The sequence below is a fragment of the Heptranchias perlo genome, chromosome 9 (assembly GCF_035084215.1).
Source record: "Heptranchias perlo isolate sHepPer1 chromosome 9, sHepPer1.hap1, whole genome shotgun sequence".
Taxonomy (NCBI): domain Eukaryota; kingdom Metazoa; phylum Chordata; class Chondrichthyes; order Hexanchiformes; family Hexanchidae; genus Heptranchias; species Heptranchias perlo.
In genome coordinates, this window is record NC_090333.1 from 35,702,983 (window position 1) to 35,714,182 (window position 11,200).

The window sequence follows — 11,200 nt, forward strand, 5'->3', positions numbered from 1 at the left end:
GCATGTATCTCCTTTAGTGCAAGTCAATTTATAGCATGTATCTCCTTTAATTCAAGTCAATTTATAGCATGTATCTCCTTTAGTGCAAGTCAATTTATAGCATGTATCTCCTTTAATTCAAGTCAATTTATAGCATGTATCTCCTTTAATTCAAGTCAATTCATAGCATGTATCTCCTTTAGTGCAAGTCAATTTATAGCATGTATCTCCATTAATTCAAGTCAATTCATAGCATGTATCTCCTTTAGTGCAAGTCAATTTATAGCATGTATCTCCTTTAATTCAAGTCAATTTATAGCATGTATCTCCTTCAGTGTAAGTCAATTTATAGCTTGTATCTCCTTTAATTCAAGTCAATTCATAGCATGTATCTCCTTTAGTTCAAGTCAATTTATAGCATGTATCTCCTTTAATTCAAGTCATTTATAGCATGTATCTCCTTTAATTCAAGTCACTTCATAGCATGTATCTCCTTTAGTTCAAGTCAATTGATAGCATGTATCTCCTTTAGTGCAAGTCAATTTATAGCATGTATCTCCTTTAGTGCAAGTCAATTTATAGCATGTATCTCCTTTAGTGCAAGTCAATTTATAGCATGTATCTCCTTTAATACAAGTCAATTCATAGCATGTATCTCCTTTAATACAAGTCAATTTATAGCATGTATCTCCTTTAATACAAGTCAATTTATAGCATGTATCTCCTTCAATACAAGTCAATTCATAGCATGTATCTCCATTAATACAATTCAATTCATAGCATGTATCTCCTTTAATACAAGTCAATTCATAGCATGTATCTCCTTTAATACAAGTCAATTCATAGCATGTATCTCCATTAATACAAGTCAATTTATAGCATGTATCTCCTTTAGTGTCAGTCAATTTATAGCATGTATCTCCTTTAATACAAGTCAATTCATAGCATGTATCTCCTTTAATACAAGTCAATTCATAGCATGTATCTCCTTTAGTGTAAGTCAATTTATAGCATGTATCTCCTTTAGTACAAGTCAATTTATAGCATGTATCTCCTTTAGTACAAGTCAATTTATAGCATGTATCTCCTTTAATACAAGTCAATTCATAGCATGTATCTCCTTTAGTGTAAGTCAATTTATAGCATGTATCTCCTTTAATACAAGTCAATTTATAGCATGTATCTCCTTTAGTGCAAGTCAATTCATAGCATGTATCTCCTTTAATACAAGTCAATTCATAGCATGTATCTCCTTTAGTGTAAGTCAATTTATAGCATGTATCTCCTTTAATACAAGTCAATTTATAGCATGTATCTCCTTTAGTGCAAGTCAATTCATAGCATGTATCTCCTTTAGTGCAAGTCAATTCATAGCATGTATCTCCTTTAGTGCAAGTCAATTCATAGCATGTATCTCCTTTAGTGCAAGTCAATTCATAGCATGTATCTCCTTTAGTGCAAGTCAATTTATAGCATGTATCTCCTTTAGTGCAAGTCAATTTATAGCATGTATCTCTTTTAGTGCAAGTCAATTCATAGCATGTATCTCCTTTAGTGCAAGTCAATTCATAGCATGTATCTCCTTTAGTGCAAGTCAATTTATAGCATGTATTTCCTTTAGTGTAAGTCAATTCATAGCATGTATCTCCTTTAGTGCAAGTCAATTTATAGCATGTATCTCCTTTAGTGCAAGTCAATTTATAGCATGTATCTCCTTTAGTGTAAGTCAATTTATAGCATGTATCTCCATTAGTGCAAGTCAATTCATAGCATGTATCTCCTTTAGTGTAAGTCAATTTATAGCATGTATCTCCTTTAGTGCAAGTCAATTTATAGCATGTATCTCCTTTAGTGCAAGTCAATTTATAGCATGTATCTCCATTAATACAAGTCAATTTATAGCATGTATCTCCTTTAGTGCAAGTCAATTTATAGCATGTATCTCCTTTAGTGCAAGTCAATTCATAGCATGTATCTCCTTTAATACAAGTCAATTCATAGCTTGTATCTCCATTAGTGCAAGTCAATTTATAGCATGTATCTCCTTTCGTGCAAGTCAATTTATAGCATGTATCTCCTTTAGTGCAAGTCAATTCATAGCATGTATCTCCTTTAGTGTAAGTCAATTTAGAGCATGTATCTCCATTAGTGCAAGTCAAGTCATAGCATGTATCTCCTTTAGTGCAAGTCAATTTATAGCATGTATCTCCTTTAGTGTAAGTCAATTCATAGCATGTATCTCCTTTAGTGCAAGTCAATTCATAGCATGTATCTCCTTTAGTGTAAGTCAATTCATATCATGTAACTCCATTAGTGCAAGTCAATTTATAGCATGTATCTCCTTTAATTCAAGTCAATTCATAGCATGTATCTCCTTTAGTGCAAGTCAATTTATAGCATGTATCTCCTTTAATTCAAGTCATTTATAGCATGTATCTCCATTAGTGCAAGTCAATTCATAGCATGTATCTCCTTTAGTGCAAGTCAATTCATAGCATGTATCTCCTTTCGTGCAAGTCAATTTATAGCTTGTATCTCCTTTAGTGCAAGTCAATTTATAGCATGTATCTCCTTTAGTGCAAGTCAATTCATAGCATGTATCTCCTTTAGTGCAAGTCAATTTATAGCATGTATCTCCTTTAATTCAAGTCATTTATAGCATGTATCTCCTTTAGTGCAAGTCAATTCATAGCATGTATCTCCTTTAGTGCAAGTCAATTCATAGCATGTATCTCCTTTAATACAAGTCAATTTATAGCTTGTATCTCCTTTAGTGCAAGTCAATTAATAGCATGTATCTCCTTTAGTGCAAGTCAATTTATAGCATATATCTCCTTTAGTGCAAGTCAATTCATAGCATGTATCTCCTTTCGTGCAAGTCAATTCATAGCATGTATCTCCTTCAGTGCAAGTCAATTTATAGCATGTTTCTCCTTTAATTCACGTCAATTTATAGCTTGTATCTCCTTTAGTGCAAGTCAATTCATAGCATGTATCTCCTTTAATACAAGTCAATTTATAGCTTGTATCTCCTTTAGTGCAAGTCAATTTATGGCATGTATCTCCTTTAATACAAGTCAATTCATAGCATGTATCTCCTTTAATACAAGTCAATTCATAGCATGTGTCTCCTTTAATACAAGTCAATTCATAGCATGTATCTCCTTTAGTGCAAGTCAATTCATAGCATGTATCTCCATTAATACAAGTCAATTCATAGCATGTATCTCCTTTCGTGCAAGTCAATTCATAGCATGTATCTCCTTTAATACAAGTCAATTTATAGCATGTATCTCCTTTAATACAAGTCAATTCATAGCATGTGTCTCCTTTAATACAAGTCAATTTATAGCATGTATCTCCTTTAATACAAGTCAATTCATAGCATGTGTCTCCTTTAGTGCAAGTCAATTTATAGCATGTATCTCCTTTAATACAAGTCAATTCATAGCATGTATCTCCTTTAGTGCAAGTCAATTCATAGCATGTATCTCCATTAATACAAGTCAATTCATAGCATGTATCTCCTTTAATACACGTCAATTCATAGCATGTATCTCCTTTAGTGTAAGTCAATTTATAGCATGTATCTCCTTTAGTGCAAGTCAATTTATAGCATGTATCTCCTTTAGTGCAAGTCAATTTATAGCATGTATCTCCTTTCGTGCAAGTCAATTCATAGCATGTATCTCCTTTAATACAAGTCAATTCATAGCTTGTATCTCCTTTAGTATAAGTCAATTTATAGCATGTATCTCCATTAGTGCAAGTCAATTCATAGCATGTATCTCCTTTAATACAAGTCAATTCATAGCATGTATCTCCTTTAGTACAAGTCAATTTATAGCATGTATCTCCTTCAATACAAGTCAATTCATAGCATGTATCTCCTTTAGTACAAGTCAATTTATAGCATGTATCTCCTTTAATACAAGTCAATTTATAGCAGGTATCTCCTTTAATACAAGTCAATTCATAGCATGTATCTCCTTTAGTACAAGTCAATTTATAGCATGTATCTCCTTTAATACAAGTCAATTTATAGCATGTATCTCCTTCAATACAAGTCAATTCATAGCATGTATCTCCTTTAATACAAGTCAATTCATAGCATGTATCTCCTTTCGTGCAAGTCAATTCATAGCATGTATCTCCTTTAATTCAAGTCAATTCATAGCATGTATCTCCTTTAGTGCAAGTCAATTCATAGCATGTATCTCCTTTAATTCAAGTCAATTCATAGCATGTATCTCCTTTAGTGCAAGTCAATTCATAGCATGTATCTCCTTTAATACAAGTCAATTTATAGCATGTATCTCCTTTTGTACAAGTCAATTTATAGCATGTATCTCCTTTAGTACAAGTCAATTTATAGCATGTATCTCCTTTAATACAAGTCAATTTATAGCATGTATCTCCTTTAATACAAGTCAATTTATAGCATGTATCTCCTTTAATACAAGTCAATTTATAGCATGTATCTCCTTTAGTACAAGTCAATTTATAGCATGTATCTCCTTTAGTACAAGTCAATTTATAGCATGTATCTCCTTTAGTGTAAGTCAATTTATAGCATGTATCTCCTTTAATACAAGTCAATTTATAGCATGTATCTCCTTTAATACAAGTCAATTTATAGCATGTATCTCCATTAATACAAGTCAATTCATAGCATGTATCTCCTTTAATACAAGTCAATTCATAGCATGTATCTCCATTAATACAAGTCAATTCATCGCATGTATCTCCTTTCGTGCAAGTCAATTCATAGCATGTATCTCCATTAATACAAGTCAATTGATAGCATGTATCTCCTTTAGTGTAAGTCAATTTATAGCATGTATCTCCTTTAATACAAGTCAATTCATAGCATGTATCTCCTTTACTGCAAGTCAATTCATAGCATGTATCTCCATTAATACAAGTCAATTCATAGCATGTATCTCCTTTAGTGCAAGTCAATTTATAGCATGTATCTCCATTCGTGCAAGTCAATTTATAGCATGTTTCTCCTTTAATTCACGTCAATTCATAGCATGTATCTCCTTTAGTGCAAGTCAATTTATTGCATGTATCTCCTTTCGTGCAAGTCAATTCATAGCATGTATCTCCTTTAATTCAAGTCAATTCATAGCATGTATCTCCTTTAATACAAGTCAATTCATAGCATGTATCTCCATTAATACAAGTCAATTCATCGCATGTATCTCCTTTCGTGCAAGTCAATTCATAGCATGTATCTCCATTAATACAAGTCAATTCATCGCATGTATCTCCTTTCGTGCAAGTCAATTCATAGCATGTATCTCCATTAATACAAGTCAATTCATAGCATGTATCTCCTTTAGTGTAAGTCAATTTATAGCATGTATCTCCTTTAATACAAGTCAATTCATAGCATGTATCTCCTTTACTGCAAGTCAATTCATAGCATGTATCTCCTTTAATTCAAGTCAATTCATAGCATGTATCTCCTTTAGTGCAAGTCAATTTATAGCATGTCTCTCCTTTAATTCAAGTCAATTCATAGCATGTATCTCCTTTAGTGCAAGTCAATTTATAGCATGTATCTCCTTTAGTGCAAGTCAATTTATAGCATGTATCTCCTTTAGTGCAAGTCAATTTATAGCATGTATCCCCTTTCGTGCAAGTCAATTTATAGCATGTATCTCCTTTCGTGCAAGTCAATTCTTCCCAAGCAGTTGTTGAAATTTAGGCCTTATTACACTGTGAGGGTTCTACTTTGATGAATACCAAGCATGTAATGCAACCATCATTCCTACTATATCAACGGCATATAGTCAACTCCTTCATGTCCTATTTATGTCATTTAGGAGACGAGAGTAACTGAAGTAGAATTAATTAATCTGGAATAAAGAGGTCCGGACTGATTGTGGTTTCCATATTAAAGAAAACTTCATTTGCAATATAGTCTATTTCCCTTAAATTGAATATCCCAAACATATTTTCTATCTGCACCATCTATCTATAGTTTTTAATCTACCTAACAACACCTCTCCACCGCTGACTCGTGGCTATTGCTGTACTTATCGCCCATTGACATCAAGTCATGGATGAGTTGAAATCTCCATCAGCTTAATGTCTGAAAAGCCAATGCCATCCTTTCAGTCTCACCAGCATCTACATACATGCCTCTGACTCCAGCTCCACCAGCCTCTCTGGGGACGCCCACTCAGATCGAACCACATACTGCTCAACCTTAGCACCCTGCTCAATCCTGAGCTGACCTCCTTTCTCCACATCCAGTCAGTCATCATTTTTTCACCCCCAAAATACTGTCCTCTTGTACCCTATTTTTCTTTCTCCACTGCGAAAACTCTAATCAAGTGTTCTTCTTGCCAGCCGCCTCCTCTGTTATCGCATGGGTTTTTTCCCAACAATGCTGTCTTATGTTTAAGGCAAAAGGGCAGTTTCCATTAGCAGACCCAGCTTCCTATAAACTGAAACATGTGCCATTATTCATGCTATGAGCGGGATATCATGCCATAGGATTACCAATTACCTCAATTGTGGTATTGACCACTGGAGACCACCTTCTCCTGTCTCCTCCAAAAGGCAAAAATACCACATTGTCAGACTAATATGTACAGATTAAAATTAATAGATTTACAGGTAGAATAATGCACAAAAGCATTGAGCACACGATGTAGAGAGCACAGCAACTGGTGAACAATAACAATATAATCAGTCCACAAAGGGCTAAAATAATCTTTTTAGAACAAATTTCTTACACAGTTAGATAATCAACAGGAGTTTCAGATGAGAATATTTTGCAGACTTTTACAATATGATGTTGTATGTGGGTGACACAACTCCCAGTTGACCCATACAGTTAAGATTTCCAATTAGAACTAAAAATATAGCAATCTGCATGGCAATTTAAGTCATAGGAATTCATTTATGTTACAGCTAGATTATTGAATTCTTAATAGTTCAGCAATCTAGGAAATTGATTTTTTTTGGTCTTTTTAATTTTCTTTGTTGGGTGCTCAAGAATGCACATTTACATTTTATGAAGCTGTTAGACATATGGGTGTTCATTCATACATATAGTTTATTAAAAAATTGAGTTTGTTTATTCCACGTTAGGTCAGTCCACATACATTATGCTGCTCCAGCCACCAAACAACTTTGCTTTTGATTTAATTAATTTCTGAACAAAGGAATGGATACAAAGAAAGGGAACCCATCCAGGACTGCCATCTCTCACTGAATACGTTGACATGTTGGGAACAGCTGGGAAGGGGGATGGAGTTTCTGACAGGAGTCAAAAAGGATTGCTTGTGGCTTGCAATGTTGAACTGGCTCATCAATGACTTGATGTCAGATAGTCAGCCAAACAGTACAACAAAGTTCATGGAATTGAGGGTGGCAGTGGGTTTTGGTAATGCTCAGTTTTGGCTGCATACATGTGGAAGCTGACGAGCTGCTTATGGAACTTTCAACTCCATATACTGTCCATCATAAGGACTGCCTGCTTCCACCTCCGTAACATCGCCTGGCTCTGCCCCCACCTCAGCCCATTTCCGCTGAAACCCTCATGCAAGCCTTTGTCAGCTCTAGACTATTCTAATGTTCTCCTAGCCAGCCTCCCATTCTCCACCCTTTATAAATTTCACCTCACCTAAAACTCTGCTGCCTGTATCCATTCCACACCAAATCCTGCTCACCTTGCCGATCTATTATGTCTCCCAGTCCCCCAACACCTCAAATGTAAAATTCTTATCCATGTTTAAATCTCTTCATGGATTTGCCTCTCCCTGTCTCTGTAACCTCCTCCAGCCTACAACCCTCCCCAAGAACTCTCCGTTCCTCTAATTCTGGCCATTTGTGGATCCACCCTTCCTTCATCCTACATTGGCAGCCGTGCCTTCTGTCGTCTCGGCCCCATTCTCTGAACTTCCCTCCCTAATCCCCTCTGCCTCTCAACATCCCTCTCCCCCTTTAGGACAATCCTGAAAACCCATCTGTTTGATCAAGCTTTTGATCAGCTCTGCTAATATCTCCTTTTTTGTCTCCATCTCCATTTATATCTGTGCTCCTCTGTGAAACTCCTTGGGACATTTTTCTATGTTAAAGGCGCTACGTAAATGCAAATAGTTGTTGGTACTAAAAGTAAGTTAAGATCTGACTTACCTAGAAGGAAAATCATTTGGCACAGACAGCTCGCAAAGCTGCTCCACAGCCACCCACAATTGTGCAGTGTGACAGGTTTATATAGGCAAAATACTTCTTAAATGTAGACATAGGGATTTACAATGGGAAAGAGTTGACACAAAATGTATAACAGAACAGAAAGTCAAAAACATAACAGAAAGTCAAGTGGCCCAGACAGGAAGTGTGTGCAGACGTAAGATTTTCAGTATATTATATCTATTATATATTAAAGGCTGCATACAGTGGCACCACATGTCCCGGCCAGAATGGAGTTGATTGGCTAATTCCCCCGTCAATCATGCCTGGAGCCCACAATGCTGTAAGTGACTGGGATTGATTTGACCCACATAATATGTTACTATCCTCCACTCACCGCATTTTGCTGGAGAAATAATCCTACTTTTATGGGGAAATTTTGCTGTAGTTTTGGTCATTAGTTCTGTTTGCTGTAGTTCGTAGAGACTCTGAGGTAGAGTTTCTGCTTTGGGCACAATCAGGAAATTGCAGTTCAAGTTTCCGATAAAATTCATTTGCATAATTACAAACGTAAAATCTTCCATGAACCAGCGTAATTGAGCAGCGTAATAGAACGTAATCGTTTCTTTGTTTTTCTTTCCATTAAAAAGTATTCCTTGATGTATTTAAGAATGATAACCTGGTGCAGTTTTATTAATACAGCTGAAAATGGGTTAATCACCAAAAATAAACATTTTTAATAAGAGTGTCCAATCCTCCACCTGTGAGTAACCTGATTTAAAATCACTGAAAATGACTTAAAAAAAAAACAAACTGAACCATTTACGAGTTTCTCTAGTGTACACTAATCAGTTTCTTAGTAAATTAACTAGTTTTTGATATGAAAAAATGTTTATAACGTGCCCACTAGTGCCTGTGTGCCTCAGAAAATGAGCGCAATTTGAAGAGCCTTCCCTAACCAGCGCGATCACAGGAAACTCGTAATGTCGACCTGGTTGGGGGGGTGAGGTCAGTTTTGTGGGCGGGGCCTTATCCAGGCGAATTGAATCTTAAACCAGCGTAAAAGATCGCGGAAAACCCGAAAGTAAGTGGTTTTGGGTGTAACTCACTTACGTTTAAAATTCCCCGATCTTTTGCGTTGGTTTGGCCAATTTCACCCGCAACCTACACTGAGAACACAAGCAACCTCCTGAATATTGCCCCCTGCACAATATCCCCTCCTCACTGAGCAGGCAAACAGCACACAGCACTCTGCATTATGGCTACCTGCATTAATCTCCACTCTACCCAATGATCAAACACTGGCCTTCCCCCCCCCCACCTCCTCAACATGGAGCAGACAAACCGAGCTTCAGATCGGCAACCCCCACCCCCCCCGAACAGAATTGTGGCTAGCCCCCACCCCACTGAGCAGTTTTAAGCCTCTCCCTCTCCACCTCGCCACCTCTCTGCCATACCCTCTCCTCCTTCTTTCCCTCGCTCTTTGTTCTCTTCCTCTTCCCTTCTCCATTTCACTATTTTTGTCCTCCCCTCACTTCCTCTCCTCTTCCCATCTTGCTCCCTTTCCCATCCCCTCCTCTCATACCTCTTGTCTCTCCGACTCCCCTTCCACCTCCTCTCATACCTCTTCTCTCTCCCTTCCACCTCCTCTCTTTTCTCCCTCCTCTCACTCTCTCCCATCCCTTTCTCTCCATATCCTTCCTTATCCCATCCCGTGACCCCCCCTATCTGTCCTTTCCCCTTTTCCCCCTCTCCTCTCACCCCATTCTCTCCCCTGGCCTCCTTGCTCCTCCACACTGGTCCAATGATCCCTCTGGACTTTGTGCGATAGTGTAAAACAGGTGATAGCGAATCAGCAGCCCATTTTACATCTCTCCCGATTTTTATTTCCATTGAAGTCAATAAAAATCAGGAGAGATGTAAAACAAGCTGCTGATTCACTATCACCCGTTTTATACTATCGCACAAAGTCAAAATCTACCCCCATGTGTGCAAGGCCATGGGACATTGACTAGTAGATAAGGACCAATAATGCCACAGTTCACTGTCTGTTTACAAACTTTGTAGGCCATTTACAAGGCAATGCCTCTGTAAATGTAGATAGCAACCCGTGAAGCAGAAAACTGCTTCTAATGAATACCTGATAACTGATTACCATTTTGTGGCAAAAAAGTTAATCTTGGTAATTATTTGCCTAATAGAAGCTGAGTGTGTTGTGTGATGGCTTCTGCAGCTATGAGATATGAACATAGCTCCACCAAGTGGCATTACTAGATACAGCATTACTAGTTTGTTACATTTTGTTTTGTAAATTCTGGATATCTTTCTTCTTTCTGTTAGCAAGTTAGGAAATTTTAAGCACCAAAGTGTTCAATTTTGTCTAATAAGATGGTTGATTGAAAGAGATCTCCCTGGCAGTTTCAGATTTGGGTTGAGATTAGCTACAAAATGCGATTAAAGCTGTGGTATCTGTGACTACTGCCTGTATATTAGAGGGAGTGAAGTTTGAAAATTATCAGCTTTATTCTGTTCAAAACAATGCTGATATATTGGCCCTAAATTTGCTCAAGCCGCAATCCCATTGTTTATGCTGGGATTGCGCTCGACAGCGCCCTCTAGCACTGACCCTGTCGGAGTTTGTGGGATCAATGGGAGGTCACTTTATTAGCATGGGGCAGGCAGGTGCAAGCACCACTTCAGGCACATATCTGGCACTCAGACCCGCCCAATACCTAGAGAAATTCCAGTATTGCGCCACACGTTGGGGATTAAGATGCCCAAACCACCAAACTCCTATCAGCTCCTTGAGCAAGGGGGCCGACCTGGCTCGGTTTAAAAAACATATTTTTAAACCTTCTTCAGGGGTCCAGGCCGCTATCCTGACCTGGGCCCTACATGCAGCCTCATGGAGGATGGATACGCATGTCCTCACTGGGCATACCAACTGCCACTGCAATCCTGGGATCCCATCCAGGCTCCAAGCTGAAATTCCTGGTTTACCATGTCACCATTCCTGGCTATTACTTGCCTTGTAAAGGGCGGACAAAGTTTTACCTCTTACAAAACA